The sequence below is a fragment of the Anastrepha obliqua genome, chromosome 3 (assembly GCF_027943255.1).
Source record: "Anastrepha obliqua isolate idAnaObli1 chromosome 3, idAnaObli1_1.0, whole genome shotgun sequence".
Lineage (NCBI taxonomy): Eukaryota > Metazoa > Arthropoda > Insecta > Diptera > Tephritidae > Anastrepha > Anastrepha obliqua.
The window spans coordinates 90,110,050-90,125,802 of NC_072894.1; the positions used below are offsets into that span (position 1 = coordinate 90,110,050).

The window sequence follows — 15,753 nt, forward strand, 5'->3', positions numbered from 1 at the left end:
AATTGGGTTTACGAATTGGCTTTAAATTCGACGAAAATTCAATATTTGCCTAGAAAATTCAACATTAGGAGTCTTACAAGGATTTAACAATACTGAGGAAATCTGATCAGGTTTACCATATCAAAAGCTATATCGAGACGAAATCAGATGGAGAACTTTCAAAATGACGATAATGCGGCTCGAAACGCTTCCTATTAAGTAATTCTAAAATAGGCATGGTACTGTATACATAGGTATGTAGTCATACCCAGGAGGTTTCGATGAGGATAAATAGTAATGCCTACATACAAACATATGTATCTTTCTTATACTGCTGACGGACACTTTTAATCTGGCCAGAAGAACTAAAATGGGGTCGCCGCTTTCGACCCCAAGGTATGTTAAAGAAAGAGTGGAGTAGAATTGAGATAAAATTATTATTACATTATTATGGAGTTGCTTAGTCGATGGAGTGAAGAGCAAAGATTATATGAAGGTTGAACAATGCACATACTCATTTAACCTATTTTGTAGGTTTTAGCTCCTTTACTTAAGAAAAATATTTATTTGGTGACCCTGACTAAACGTTGAAAATCATGAAAATTTGTCTGTCTGACAAAAATTGTTAATTGATTTAGAGACTCGACATTGAAAATTAGTGATCAATTGTCAAAAAACTATTGGAAGGATATCAAATCAGGTTCGTTAAAGTATGCTGAAGAAAATTATGGAGAAATTGGTGGAAAATTAAAAATAGGCTCAATTGTTACCAAAACTTACTATCGATCAAAACTCAGTAAATGTGAAATGTTCTCGTTTCTGTTCGGTTCTGTTCATTTATGTATTACTGTACGCTCTACCATTGCCAATTTATGTAGAAGCATGGGATAAAAAATATTGGGTTTTTGGCTTGAATTATACTCCCTTGATGTTTAAACCATGTTTTGTAAATATTGCGGAAAATGGTTTCGCTTATTTTTAATTTGTTTAATTTTGTTTCTGTCTTAGCGTACTCTGTCGTATGTATTGATTTCATATTTGGTAGCGAGGTGGCGAGATTACTTTCATAATCATTGTTTACACTACCACACACTTACGCAAATACACTTTTCTATTCCATTCTAAAATTCAATGCATTTTAATATAATCGCAGTCATATTCATGTACATACATTCCTATGTATGCGTGCAAGTGTATGCATTCTATGCGATGACCTAGACATTGACTGGTGCACTTGCTACGCCTCGTATTCTAAACAAAAAATAATGTGAATGCAACAACTAAACTAAACGATACTAACAGCATTAAAATTAACCACAGCAACAACTTTAAAACTGGATTGTACTGTAACAAAAACGAAAAATATTATGCAAACTTTGTATTTAGTATAGTGGAATACTGTTTGTGATAGATACGGTTTCAGAAGGTGATAACACTGCGACTAAAGGGGGTGGATGTGCGTTTCAACAGCATCTGAATATATACATACATACACACATATGTATATGCATCTGTATATGTTCCTAATACGTCAGGCAGTCTGAGAAAATAAACTTTACTTCGGTTCGAATGTTATTTCTTTTTTACTTCGGTTTCGGCCACCACGAGTATTTCACGATCCCGGTTTCGTCTGTTTGTCAACTTAACTCTTCAAGCTTTCAGTGTATGTGTGCTAATACAATACAAATGCGCTAGCCAGCTAGATTTGTCTTAATTCTTTAGAGCGCCTAGACTGTTTATCGTTACGTGCTTTTTCACAATGTCAACTAAAATACAGTTAACTTATGTTTCACTTTCCAAGGTTCTGTAAACACGCTTTGAAAAATTGAAATACTTACACTAAATATTATAGCTGTATGTAGAATATATGCATACATATGTAAGTAAAAATTTAAACAATAATAGCAAGAATATTAATAACAAATCTATATTTTTAGCTTATGTATGTAAATCTAACAATGAGAAACGTTATATTGCTGGCACTGGCTGGGCATTTGCTTAACTGGCTCAAAAGAAAATGGAAATAAATGAAAAAATCATTTTGGAGGTGGCGTAGATAAACGTGAGTTGAGCAATAGCAATTATAGCAGATCTAAGCAGTTTTCCTACATACATATATAAACATATATAAGTATGTATGTATGCAGTTATGAGCATGTGCATGGGCTTGAATGCAGATAAAATGTTGTAGCATACATACAAGAACAATGTTTTATCTGTATAAGTGCTTATAGAACTGTACATTGTTAATAAAACATTCAAAAACAGAGAAATAGAGCTTCGAGAATCCTTGAAATAGTAAATAGCTGCTTTTCAATGGAACTAAATAAAGAGTGCTCAGATGCTAACAGTACTTTGAGGTTGAGTTTCAGTTGGAAAAATATATAATAAAAATGAAGAAACTTAAGTTCGAGTAAAATAGTGTTAGCCTTATAAATACAAGAATGCTTGTTCACTTCAAATTAATCACTGTCTGATGAGTCCATAGTGGCTGTTGTCGTAAGCCGGCTTTCTTTCACAAAAAATTGGTCCCATGATTGTTGAAGAGCTTTTTTTCAACATAAAATAAATTTTCATGTAGCAATTAATATTCGTAGCTATCGCCTGGGCCACTTTAAAACTTTAAATCTGCATAGCTTCGTCAATCAAACACATTGCTTTAGAAATTTGTTTGGAGGTTAAATTTTGTTCTTTGGAGATTTCTATTGAAGGGTCGCTGTCATCATCTTCATTAGCAAATTGCAATTCCAGTTGCAATAGTTCTTCATTAGAGAATTCTTGGTTGTGCGAGCTTAGCAATTCATTTATGTCAGTCTCCTCCATACCTTTACAATTAGACTATCTAGCTAAACTAGAAACTTCATAACGAGCAGCTGGTGTACCATCAACTTCTGCAGCGCATATTCGGTGAACACATTCAGATCATATTTTGTGCCAAACACCATTCATGCAACATGGCTTAACCTCTTCTCACGAATCGGAAATAATTTCTATGGCTTTCATAAAACTTGAACTTTTTTTAAAACTCTAGCAAGGTGGGGGTATCTTGTCCATAAGTCTATGTAGTGTATTAAAATTGCGTTGATTTTTGGTTAGAAAGTAGTCTTCGAGTTTTGATGGTATGGGGCAATTATAAACAAAAGTGTGACCATTTTTTAGAAAAAAAAAGAAAATTAAAAAACAAATAACGCAACCTCGAAATCTCGACGCAACTTCGAAAAAACGCAAAACGAAACGACGCAAAGCGAGATATTGGTGTAATTCCATATTTTCAATCGTTGGTTATTTTCGATTATCAAAACATACGCGGTCTTATTCAGTAGAAAACTTGCACAACTTGAGTGGTTGGGTACAATTTTGTATTTTCCTTTAGGTTTATGTATTTAGAATAGAAGAAAAAAATTATCTTTTACCAAAGCATGCACTTCTTCAATGCCTATAAAAGTCATCAATATACTTGGTAGATAGTCTGCCTTAGAATAGTTGTGTTGGTTTACACTAAGAAACTCTCGATTTATCAAAATTTGCTACGGATTTTTGAATATTGTCCAAAATAAAAATTAAAGATGAAAGCATTTTTCCTTTGTTATTTAAAAGCATTTGATTTTAACACGACTTTATAATTTTTTTAATCAATTAGAATCGAGTATCATCTACTAACAGATTTTCCTTTACATTTTATAGGTTTAAGAAATGAAACTTGATGTACTTAAACATTGAAAGATATTCATACCGTTTTTATACTATTTTTGGTTTTGTTTACTGTTAAGTTGGTTTTATTTGAAATGACTGTGTGCTTTATTTTTTGTTATGGGACTAAATATGTAAAAATTGGAAACTTTATTAGTTTATTTACTTTACTTTACATCGGCCAAGGTCTGGATGTCAATTTGGATATGTATTAGTATATAAATTTCGGTGGTCTAGCCAAAGTTTAACGTTAAAAGAGTTAAAAATTTAATTTTACTAAAAATATAGAAATAATTACTTTCGAGTTCGAAATAAAGGCAAATTAAAGTTGCTGGCTTAAAAATTGGCCAACGCTCAAAATGGAATTATTTCACTTATAAGCATCTCTATAAAATTTTGGTTATATGAGGCATTATTCATTTATACGAAAATTGCAGGACACATTTTTGATTATGCTGAAGAGCTAAATTCTATATCGAAATAAAAGATATATGTATTACATATTAGTACGTTTTTTATATTTTGGTTAATGGAAAGTATCTGGAGAAGCGATTTTTTATCAAATTCGTAATGTATGGGCAGGAAGGTGTTTGATTTGTAAAAGAAACTGTTGAGGTTACAGATACGAACTTTCGTGAAAGCATATGCACCATTGGTAGTGATTCCTCGGTACCTGCACTTGCAAATAAATACTCGATACTTCTTTCGCAAAGCAAGTCGTTTTTTAATCCATGCGCTTTTGAGTGGTACCTACTTGGTATCGATACTTTTCTGCAATATTTGCTATGCGCCAAGACGATAACTATCATTCACCATAAATTCATTCCATCATGTCAAAATTTACTTTTCTTTACCTTTATCTTTTTACGCTTGAAAAAGTTGATTGCATTAAATTTGAAGCCTTAAAACATTTAATAGAAGAGTGAAGTATTCTGTCCCCTACGAAAGACTTTCCTCGAATGCAGGAAATATGAGTGAGCTAGTAGCACGATTTTTAGCTTTATAGGTTATGCTAAATGTAGAATTGTTAATTCTTATGCATTTCCTTTTTTAAAATTCAAACGAAACTTGAAAAAAAAAGAATTTCCGTTGAATAATACAAATTAGTTTGTGGTTTGTGGCATTCCTGGCAAGTCCAAGTAATTCAAAAATTCAGTAGGATAACTAACGATTTCATTCGCATTCATAAAAGTATCAATCGATTTTTATGTTATTTATAAGTAAAGTACTTTTGCATATAAAAAATTTGCGTACAAGAAATAATAAAGCTTTCTATTATGCGGGGTTTTCATAAAACTTATTATGGAAAGGTTTTCCGTGAAATTCCGAATTCTTTTATATGCAATAAATACTACTATATAGTCTCATTTACTTAATATTTACGTAAATATAAAATTTTGTAGTTGCTTCATTTCGAACCATAAATATTTATTTTAATATCTACCCTCCAATGCCACTAAGTAGGGTAATATTATGCAAAAACATTATGTCTTAGGTACTAAAATTAAATCCCGATTTTAATCGGACCATAAACACAATTTTCTATCCTACTCCTGCGCTATCTAGTTGATCTATTTTTTGCAAAAATGTTAATTTACATTCTGAATGTGAACGGAATCGAACTTCAAATACGGTTTTTACAAATATCTAGACTTCAATGGGCCCAAATAAACTTGCAAACCATCCCTGGCATTTCTGCAATATTACACCAAATCGTGCATACTCTCCGAAATAAACCAAATGGGAAGTCCATCAGGTTTGCGTCTGAGGAGTTCTAAATCCATTTTGTCAATGAAATTAAGTGTAGAGTAATGTTTTTTAGAAATTCTTGATTCGTACGTGCTTTGAGAGATGAGGCCGAGTTTTGTTGAAATGTCCGCAGTCCACGATCGAAATTTTTATGTACCCACGGCTTCAGAGCAGCTTTGAAAACATTTCGCCGATAATTTTGCGAGTTTATGGACTGTTCATTTGAGAGTAAGAGGAGTATTTCGAGGTATATTTGGTCTTTCCAGGCCAATTTTTTTTGCTGTGGTGTAACATCGTGTGCTTTTTGGAACTCGTCGAATTTTATGCTCAGATATCTTTAGCTCTTTGGCCATTTGATTTCCAATGCGTCAATATAATAATAACAATATAATAAATTCTCATCAAAATAAATTAGATTTAATCATCAAGAGTGATTTAACGGATATGACTGGAGTAAGTTTGCTAACAATTAAATTGTCAAACCCTCTATTTAATTTTATAACATTTCATTTTTGTGGTTATCAAGAAGAAATTAATCAAAATCTTAAATCTGAAGTGGTTTTAAAAAAACTGTCTTTAAATTTTACAAGCGAAATTTATCTCAATTACTGCTGCGGCTAGAAAATTAAAAAGTTGACAAGGGATAATGTGTGGGCTTTGGTGAAAACAGTGATTGCACTGTGATAGCCTAGTTTGTGTAATATATTTTGTGTTTGCCGGGGACTAGTGATTCAATGGATTGGGTATTTTCAAACGTCAATCGTTGATCGCAGAAAAATCACAATTAAGAGTCGATACACTGAAATCAATTGTTATCGTGAAAGATAACACAGGCCTGCGAAATTTAACTTTTTTCAGTTTCTAGAATGGCTGTACTTGTTTCTTGTAGTTTTTTATGCGCTGAAAACGAATCTGACCTTCAAAATGCTCCATCACGTCAGGATTTTTGGTAAATGAAGCCTAAAAGGTCAAAAAATGGCCATTTTAGCCATTTTTGATAATTTTTTTTGGGATAGAAATTTTTTTTTTTCAATTTTCGACGAAAAGGTTGCATAATACAACTCTTTAGCTTTAAAACCCATTTTTTTAAATTATTGAAATTAACAGTTTCAGTTACGTATACGTTGGGTATAACGTCTATTGGAAGTTCATTTGATTAGTTTAGGATATGTGTACATGTTCCTTGAACAAATAAATTATATGTATATTAATATCGAACAATTTTTCCTTTCCTTTTATTATCATTTTTAATGGATTTTTCCTTTTATAACGTTTTAATTTCAGTTAATTATTTGTACCATGTTTAAGAACTGTACTAAATTATTTGTCTCAAAAACTATTTGGAAGCGCCCAAGTACAAGCACGTATAAAGTTTTTTTGCTTTTGAGCCTTTTAAGAAGTAGCCTATGATCTATCGAAAAAAGAGGAGATCGAATGCAAAAGTAATGAATTAGTCAGTTTGAGCAATAGAAGCTATTAGCACCCAATCAACAATTTTCTATCTTATTGAGAAATCTATACAAAATTATGTATGCATATACATACGTACATATTTTCATAAAGTTTACGCCGGAGGCTTGGCATCAAAATTGAGATGTTAATGTAAAGGTATGAAAATTAAATTATCTTGACGTTTTTGCAAGAAATTAAATTTGTTATAGAGCTGGTTCTATAGCGCTGATGTCTTCTTCTTATTCTTCTTAATTGGTGCGATAACCGCTTACGCAATTTAGGCCGAATTTAGCAAAGCGCGCCAGCTGTTCATTCCATATGCTAATCGACGTCAATTAGAAATGCCAAGTGAAGCCAAGTCTTCCTCTGCCACCATCCTCGGCTATTGTATCAAATACCTTCAGAGCCAGTGTGTTTGTATCCATTTGTGCAATCTCCTGCCCTTAAGTAATATTTGGATGGCAATGCATTTATTAAGCCATCAAATTATATTTCTGGATATTACTTTATGCATATATTGGTACTTAAAAATATTAGTCATACTAAAAGTTTCTTACATTTTGTACTCTTCTTGTGTTTTGTTTATAAGCTCAAATGTGTTGTCAATTTAAATTTTTGCTTGTAGCGGCCGAATCCAAATTTTGATAAATGAAAAGCCAAATTTAAAGTACATTTGGTATCCTTCTTCTAACTCCGTCTTTTTCACTATTTTAATTTCATTTTATAAAACAACTCATTTGTACACTTTACAAAATATTGTCACGATTTTTATCAAGCAAAAGTATTTTTGTTATTGTGAGCAAATATTAATAAACCAGAAAGCTTAAGTGCGTAGCGATTTATTTTCTAATAGCTGTCGCCCCTCGGCGGGCAATGGCAAACCTCCGACTGTATTTTTGCCGTGAAAAAGCTCCTCATAAAAATATAACGTCATAAACCAAGCTTAGACATATGGTAAACAAACTACTTCGACACATTAGTGATTTAGTTTTGGTATTATATATTTTTGGCTTTACTTTTGGTTGAAAATGTCTGATTTTGAGCCGAATAATCGTCATTTGCGGGAAGTGTTGATTTTCCTCTTTAATTCAAAAAAAAAAAAAAACGGAAGCTGAGGCGCATCGAGAGCTACAAAAAGTTTATGGAGATGCTGCTTTAAGTGAAACAACGTGCCGAGATTGGTTCCTTATGAGTTAAAATCAAGGGATGTTGAACGTCGTGTTTTCACCTGTGAACAACTGCTCCAGCGGCAAAAAAGGAAGGGGTTTCCTCATCGCATCGTGACGGGTGATGAAAAATGGATTCATTACAGCAATCCAAAGGACTGCCCGATTGACTTCATGTTTGATTCACGCTGCGAAGGTTATGCTATGTATTTGGTGGGACCAAGTTGGTGTTATTTACTGCTAAAACCAAGCGAAACCATCACTGGGGATCGGTATCGACTTCAATTGATGCGATTGAGTCGAGCACTGCGCGAGAAGCGGACGCAATACGCGGAGAGACATGAAAAAGTGATTCTACAACATGACAACGCTCGGCCTCACGTTGCCAAACCCGTTAAAACTTACCTGGAAACACTGAAATGGGAAATCCTACCACACCCGCCATATTTTCCAGATATTGCGCCGTTCGATTATCACCTGTTCCGATCGATGGCACATGGTCTAGCTGACCAGCAGTTCCATTCATATGAAGACATCAAAAAATGGCTTGATCCGTGGATAGCCTCAAAAGATTAACAGTTTTCAAGTTTTTTTTATTTTAAAACAATATCTAGGTGCGTCTCTTTAAAGGTACTTTACATACACAATTTTTTACTAATACATGTGAAACTAGTACAAAAGAAACTATACAAGTGAAATTGGTGATAGCGCCCAAGTCGCCCCTTGCAGATATACATACCTATATATACATATATTCATTTTCATTATCAAAAACGGGCCAATTACTGCACCAGTCCAAAAGCTACACCAAATAGTACATTTTAGTGGATGCAATGATTTTTCTGAAATTATTCGAGGGTTTTCTTCACCTCAGATGTGGTAATTTTTTGTTTTGATAGATCCATCCAGTGACAAATCCATCATGATAAAGATGATTTCACGTGGAAAATCAGCATCATGTTAAAATAACCAATTCACGAAATTTGATAATGATCTGTTGGCCTCAATTCTTGTGTTGATTGAATTTTGTAAAGATGCGAATGCAAATCCTTATGCAAAATCCGCCAAACAGTCGATGAATGAATGCCTAATTGTTGAGAACGTAGAGATATCGATGCTGAAAGCTGTTCAGCAACACTTTGCGCTACAGCAGCAATAATATCAACAGAACGTCCAGATTTTCGTCTGCCCGTTCTCCTACATCCATCTTCGACAGAACCATTTTTTTTTTTCATTTTTTCACCAGCCTTTGAATTGTCGACTCATTCGGACAATTATTTCCACCAAAAAAATTACGAATTTTGCGTTTTTAAAAATAGATAATTTTTTTAAAAAGTTTCAATAATTATAACGTGTTGTTCTATCGTGTAAAACCGTACATATGTTTACTTTATATGATGCCAAGCATGACATAAAAAAGGTATTGTCTAGGAATTATTCACTACTGGCATCTAGACGTCACTTTTGAAAGATCCTTTATAAGTTTCCTTCATCCGATTCTTGTAAGGTAGTGAATAGAATACTAAACGGATGTAAAAGTTATTTACCGCGGATTCACTACTGGCATCTAGACGTCACTTTTGAAAGATCCTTTATAAGTTTCCTTCATCCGATTCTTGTAAGGTAGTGAATAGAATACTAAACGGATGTAAAAGTTATTTACCGCGGAGTAGACCTGTACTTCTACAGTGTAAGTACATATTACGGAGCCATATATGTGTGTATTACATTATGCAGACAATTTAGAAGAAAGTAATTTTTTTTTAATATACCGTGCTTTTACAAAATTTTCCTCCTCAATCGAGTTATGAAATTTTTTTCTCCTTCTTTCAACTTTATCACAGCGCACAAACTTCGGGAAAGGAGCGTGTAGTTCTCATTGGCAAGTAGATAGAAGTAGTTGCCAACACATTTTCATAGAAGTTTAACGCTGTTAGAACTCTCATAGTTAAACGCAATAACTAGCCAGCAAATATCACTAATTCCTAATTTCTTCGTCTAACAATAAAAATAAAAGTAAAATATCCGTTACAATAAAATGGTTTACATAACTTTGTAAAATAATCAAATAGTAAAACAATTTTTTTATTTATTAAGAGCATTTGGTGTCTCATTAATTTATAAAAAAGTAGCTTTTTATTTACGGCACATAATACTAATCTCAATATGTATGTATTCAATATTGGTAAATAAACAAGATATTGAAATTGTCGAGCGAATAAGTTTATAAGGATGTCCATCAATTTCCTTGATAAGAATTTGAATCCATATTTTTGATGTGTATGTATTATTAAAAAGGATGTTCGGTTTGAAATGTGCGTATGTATGTTTGTATTTTTATTTTCCAAAATCGGACCCAAATACGTAGATATTAAAATGCACATCTGTATATATGAGTTCGCATCAATATACGGGGAATTTATGCTATTATACAACACATGCTTGCCAAGCAAGCATTGGCTGCTAATATTTCAAACACAAACTAATCTAATTTGTGGCGTTGGCATTGATGCGAAATGGTTGACCTTTCATTGTGAGTTTTGCGCTTAATTTGGTTTTACCTGTTTTTTGACTATCTACGAATACATACACTTGCTTGGGCTCAAAAGAGTGCGGATACAAGCTTCTAATCCGACGCCATAAAGCTCAAATGTAAGTTCTTACTAGGCGCACAGCAAATTGTATAGGTACAAGTATTTAAAGATAAGCAAAAGACTGAAAAATAGGCAAAATTAGGCAGCGAAGACCACAAAATTATGCTAATGGGATGTGAGAGACCATAATACAAATACACAAGCAGTAGCAAAAAAGTTACGAGTAAAATATGTATTAAGCCATAAAAAGTGGTTCCATTTGAAGGTATACTTAGCCATGTCGTTTATTCTTTTTTCCGAGAGATACTTCTTTTTTTTGGCTCCCAAACAACTATTTCACAAAAAAATAAATGTTTGTTATTATACAAATAATTTTTTTCTTACATACATTTTTTTATACATTTCTTAACGCATACTTTCGCCACAAATTATGTCAACGCAGAAGACTGTGACGACGAAAATGAAAATATGTTAATTGAAAATAGATTCGATTTGATTGATGGCATGTATGTATGTAAGTGTAAACTACCTTCACGAATTTAAAATAGAAAACTTTTCAAATTCGATATCCTTTTTCATCTATTTTCGGTCTGCTATCGAGCGTATTTGTTGGCCATAGTGGGGTTTCCTGTTTTCAGTCAAAAATTACGACGTGTCTTAACTTAAAATACTTAAAAGAAATAAAGTATTATTTTTTCGTACGCAAAAACAGAGGATATCCAGTATTTACGGCTCACAAGAAATACAATTCTTGTTAAAAAAATTACCAGTAAGAATTGTACTGTCATCTTCAGATGCATTGGTCCCTTTTTATGTTTTTTGTTTCATTATTATTTATTCATTTTTTTTCTAACAAGAGGGAATGTGAAACACACTTTGTTTGCATTTGTGTGTTGGTATGGCTCTATTAAACAAATTTAAACATGTGCCCCTTTTTGAAATACACATACATGCATATGTATCTTCTTCTCTTCGAATCACTAATTAGGCGGTAGCTATAACAGTCCCGACACAACCTCTACAAGAGATAACCGAACAGCTACGCGTTGTGCTTTTGCGTTTTCCCGTCGATCTAAGATATTTAAAAAACATGACCTTACACAATGCCAGCCAGACAACCAACGTGCACAAGTTTTATTCAACTTCGTAGTTTGAGCAGCTCATTTATGCTTTAGCCGCAACGAAGTGCAAAACGTTTGATTTTGTGTTTGTGTTTGCCTTCGCTCTTTCGATTTCATTTTTGGTAGGTACTCGCGCTACACAACCGAAAATTAAAATAAGGCCAAGGTGAGTCACCTTGATATTAACTCACAAAAACTTTAATGACCTCGAAAAAGCTTTAGCTTCGGCTTCAGCACCGTTTTCGATTTCGGCTTCGACTCCACGACATACGACAGCCTGTTGCCATCCATGGCGTTGTGAGAGATGCACGAATTTAGGCAGTAAAGTGGAACGTAGAATTGACAGAAGTGCTTTGCCCGTACACAAATAACAAAAACAAAAATACTAGATAAACTGAGGCCAATCAAGCCAAGTTTTGTTAAACTTAATGTGTCTTGCTATTTTTCTCCAACTTCTGAGCTTCCTTAAGAGTTTTTTCTTTGTTGGTGTATTTGCTACCGCTTTACTTTGTTTGCGTTGCTGTTTTTCTTTTCTGCCTTCTTTTTTTTAGGTATACTACTTACAATATGCTAATAGTTGAACATTAATTTTTGCTTTTGCTTTATTTAAATGTGAAATATTTTTGGCAATGCGAACTTCGAACGTGAAAAAGCGGTTCAGTTCCCTGTCATTTCAGTGTTGAATTTCGATTGTTATTGTTGGGAATGTTGTTGTTGTTGCGATTATGACAATGTGTTGTAGGTGCATGCTGCCGAATTCAGGTCCTTGAACCGTCGTATGAACGACCGTGTAAACCGAAAAATTGGCTGCACTGGTGTTGGATCATCCAATACTTGTGATCATAAAGGCCACGCAATATCATGCGTACACTTACCTCAATATCTGTCCTTTACCACTATTCAGGTGGTTACTCTTTGACGCTGTTGATGCCAGCATAGTTATTGTTTTAGTTATTGGTGGGAACAACCGCACATCAGTGAATGACTTGGGTAAGTAAGTGACTGGCTTTCAGGAAAATAAAGTTCATGGCTTGCCAACAGTATAAGGCAAGGTTCTTGTGCAGTGTAGTCATGAGTAGTAATTTGCACATTATTTTTTTGATCTACGAGGGCGTGAAATATTTATAGCATAAAAATCAAACGCTCAGGAAATTATAACTTTGTTTAACTACTCTAAATGTTTGTTGTATTTTACAGTATCTGCCGTAGTGGAATGTACTTGCAGTAGGTTTTGGTTTTCACCTTGTTGAAAAGTGGCTCGATCTGAACACCTTTCAATCATTAAGTTGTGTTGTACTTTTATACCACTTCTCTCTAACCACCCCTCTATAACCCTTAGCGAATCATATATAATATAAGATTATACAACATTTTTTGGCACCTGGAACAGGGTTCTCCCTGACGACACGTAAGATATATTTGGTAAAATCTTCCAGAATAAGCCAGACTGACCTGAATTATATAACTGTTGAATACATAAGCCCTCATGCTAAATTTTTGTAACCAAAATAGACCCATTAATTGAGGTTAGGTTTGTTCAGTATGTATCGTATCCTCTCTTGGGCCGCTTGAACTTTGTTTGATTAAAAAGTTGAGAGTTTTGATGACAACTTTTTAATTTTGTTAAATTTAAATTTTGTACAAAGTTTGGAACTTTGATATGGTTTTTATCGTAGAATGCACGACACTTTTATAAAAACATATGAACAAAAATTTCCACATACACTTGCATTCTGAATATAAACTTTGGCGTACCTTAAATGCTATGTAAGTTCATGCCCGTAGTCCATCGAAAGTTAGTTGAAAATCGATTGCAATAGTCAAAACTCAAAACCTAAATTTAACATATGGAATAAGCAACTAAAAACTTTCTCATATGTGAGTGATTTTTTTTTTTAATTTGCTGCAGTTTTAAAAAAATCTTAGAATACTTTAAATTTTCCGATTATAAAAGATATTTTATGTACAAGCAAATATAATGTATAAGTAAAGTCTACATGTACGCACAAAAAATAAATTATAAATAATAATTAATAAATACGCAAGAGAGCATACAAAGCATTAAAATAACAACAGCAGTAAGAATGAAACTATCGATAGCTTATTGCGAGAGCGCATATTCACTATTCTCGTTGCATCACTTACACTATTGCGCCGATCAGGAAGGCATTGATTCGCGCTAATTCACGTCCAGGGACTGCCTTAAGTTGAAAACGTGTGCCTAGACAACGGCAAAACATCAACAATCACATCAACGGCGCAAAGTCAACAAACAATAACATAAAACGAAAAATTAAAACAAACACAAAAACAAAACTAAACTCTAGCCAAGACCTCGCAAATAATTATTGCCTTTGAACGGGTAGAGTACTCCCAGTGAGTGTTGTCTACGTCATCAGAGTAAAACGTAGAACAGATAAAGCAGAATGTTAACTGCCATACAAATTATTCTATAATTCCAGAACATTAAATGCATGTTGTTAGTCAGGAGAGTGTCGTTGTCGGAGCGACAGAATAGCAATTGATAACATTGCAGTGTGGAATGCAATGAGATATCTAATTTAACAGTGTAAAAACTACTACGGAAAGTTTTGCTTTACTACTAAGCGCTCTCTATATGAATTTCTGTTTAACTGATGTACATATGTATTATGTTGCTCTACGCTCACAAACTCTCTAAACATTAACTATGAACAACAAAGAGAGCAGCAACAGCAAAATAAAATTTGCGCCGTTGTTATCAGCAATATGTTGCTGCTGCTCGTTGATGATGTGGTCGATATTTTGATTTTTTATTATCTTTATTTTTTCTTTTTTCGCCGTTGTCCTCTACTTTTACCATAGCCTGTCATGCACGCCGATTGTACGGTACAGTGTTTATTTTTTATATTACAACGCTTAAACTATCATATTATTATTCATATTTAGTTATGAAAAATAGAGTTGTATGACTATTTTCAAAAATATTTGACATAATTTATTTGTTGTATTTATTTGTTTCTTTATTCACTAGTTACATAACTGTAAATAGGAATATTATAATTAAAAGACACTTTGCTTTTGTTTTTGTTGTTTAAAGTGCACAATGGTAGACAGTTCTGACACAAAAGTACACCGTTAGATATAACAATAAATATTGAAATATTTATTATATTTGTTTTAACTTGACTTAACTTTAATTCCGTTCGGAGTTGGCTTAAAACTGTCGATATCTCCATTTGTGGAACAATTTTATTTTATTTTAAAATCACAGTATAATACTTATTATTTATTTATCTTCAATAGTCGTAAGGTTTACTTGTAGATTTGTTTAAGATCGAGCCTGAATGAAAATTTATCCAATTTCAAAACTACTGTGTGTGTACTATGGAGAATAGGGAATTTTTCAAACATATAGATAGAAGGACACATGTGTAGCTTGGGCATTTCGTGCAGCGTCAACGATTGTGATGTTTACTCGTTTACTACGTCAATGTGTTTTCGTCCCACTGTGCGAACACTGCCATTGTATGGATGGATGCACGAACAGCTCTTTGTACTCTTACTCTCAGTGCGACTGACTGGTATGTTCGCGCCTTCGTTTATATTTAGTTCATTGAATCTTACTTTTGTATGTGCGGGAGACAGGTACAGGAGACGGTGGTGTCGCTGGACGGGAGGAAACTCTACTATTTGCAATGTGATGAGGCAAAACATTTAGGCAACAACAGGCCAACAATCCGGTGAGCAATGCAACATTCGCCTGCCTGGCTGACTGCCTGTTTGGCCATTTCGTCTGGCCTGACGGGTTGTGAGCGAATTGTTTAGTTGTGAGCGAGCACGCTTACAAGTTGATGACGAACGGAGTGAGTGTGCGAGTATGTGAGTGAGTTGGTGCAATGAATACCATGATAATAATGATGATGATGGTTATCGAAGGTCTTTCACCCGAACTCGGTCATTGGCGTACATTTGCTTGTAAATCCAGAGCTTTTCAAAGTGTATATGTCGCAATTTCTTAAG

The 15,753-nt window shown here is 33.7% G+C and overlaps 1 protein-coding gene across 5 annotated transcripts in view; it reads left to right on the forward strand.

Moving 5' to 3' along the window:
- Window positions 1-15,753, forward strand: part of LOC129240221 (ecdysone-induced protein 74EF-like) — a 175,096-nt gene that overhangs the window by 6,372 nt on the left and 152,971 nt on the right. The window contains exon 1 of one of the 5 annotated variants that reach the window (XM_054875879.1): window positions 12,674-12,741. The exons of the other annotated variants lie outside the window; for them this stretch is intronic. The gene's annotated coding sequence lies outside the window, so the exon portion shown is untranslated. Of the gene's footprint in view, window positions 1-12,673; window positions 12,742-15,753 lie in introns of those variants that run through there. 5 annotated transcript variants of the gene reach the window in all.